Source organism: Tachyglossus aculeatus, chromosome 5 (assembly GCF_015852505.1).
Source record: "Tachyglossus aculeatus isolate mTacAcu1 chromosome 5, mTacAcu1.pri, whole genome shotgun sequence".
NCBI lineage: Eukaryota > Metazoa > Chordata > Mammalia > Monotremata > Tachyglossidae > Tachyglossus > Tachyglossus aculeatus.
This window is the reverse complement of record NC_052070.1, coordinates 67,679,445-67,680,810: the sequence shown is the minus strand read 5'-3', so window position 1 is coordinate 67,680,810 and position 1,366 is coordinate 67,679,445. Positions and strand designations below refer to the sequence as shown.

At 43.8% G+C, this 1,366-nt stretch overlaps 1 non-coding gene across 1 annotated transcript; it reads left to right on the top strand.

The window, feature by feature from the left end:
• Nucleotides 1-339: 339 nt before the first annotated feature.
• LOC119929210 lies at nucleotides 340-477 on the top strand. Its single transcript, XR_005451346.1, has one exon. It is a non-coding gene; the product is annotated as a small nucleolar RNA SNORA7 (small nucleolar RNA).
• The last annotated feature ends 889 nt before the right edge of the window (nucleotides 478-1,366 follow it).

Genomic DNA, 1,366 nt, shown 5'->3' with positions numbered 1-1,366 from the left:
GGATATAAATTATCAAATAGAAGGAAAACAAATCTAACAGAGACAAGGGATATAAATTACCAAATAGAAACAGCATAGACATGTGATAAAGTGGGCAACTAAATTATTGTGTAGATAATAAACACACATGAGGGCTAAGGTGGTGAAGGTAAGGTTGATTAGGAAGGTAGGACTAGTCAGGAAATACCTTTTGGAGGAGATGAGTTCATAGGAGAGTTCTGACAACAGGAAAGGATGGGTTCAGTGGATTTAAGATGGAAGGGAGTTCCATCATGGAGCCCAACCTCCTGATAATTGGGGAACAGTCCTTCCTGTTAAACTACCCCTAATCCAAAGACGCCTCTCTCAGGGTCGCACCTGGAGAGTTCCCAGTACTCTACCAGTCCTGGCTATGGGACAAGGAGTCAAGCAGAGGCCTACCCATTCCATTCCTAGCTTTGCCAGTGGCTAGTGAATGGAAAGCAATCTGCTACAAGTCAAAACTCACCCACACTGGGCAGCAGCAACATGGGAGAGGGTCGAGGGTGGAGACTCGAGTTTACTGTGTGGAAGGCAGCAGTGGTAAACCACTTCTGCATTTTTACCAAGAAACTCTATGGATACACTACCAGAATGATTGCAGATGGAGAGCAGGGCGTTCTGGGATGGATGTGTCCGTGGTGTCGCTATGGGTAGGAAACTACTCGACGGCATAAGACAAGACAATCCAGAGGCCACCCCTGAAGGACACGGTTGTGCACAATATACACTTCAAAGATTACACCAATGAAATTGTCCTTTTGTGAGTGCTGTATGCTGGGAATATAACCCCTTTGCCTGATTTTGACACATGAATGTATGGAGAATGTAGATGCACACATCCCCAAGGAAACAAGCATCAGGACTGAAATGAGGCGAGTTGAGGCAAAGTAAGCAGAGTCAGCATGGAAATGAAGAGCATCAAGGTCAAAACTAGCTGCAGAATCTGAGAAAGCAAGCCGAATGTTCCTTCACACAGGAAAAAAGGCCTGATTTTAGTTTTGTTTCCTGTTGAAATCTTCTCTTAAGGGTAGAAAGCTAAATGTGACCCCTTATCTCTTAGTCAATCAATCAATCAATCGTATTTATTGAGCGCTTACTGTGTGCAGAGCACTGTACTAAGCGCTTGGGAAGTACAAGTTGGCAACATATAGAGACAGTCCCTACCCAACAGTGGGCTCACAGTCTAAAAGGGGGTTGCTTTTCCCATTTGCAATGTGCTCTTCTTCCTTTTCATTTTCCCTTCCACTTTCCCCTATAATAATAATATTATCATTATAATTAATGGCATTTCATCTCGGCTCACCCAGAAAGCATGATCTTAAGGTGGGGAGAGCAAGGATTTTAT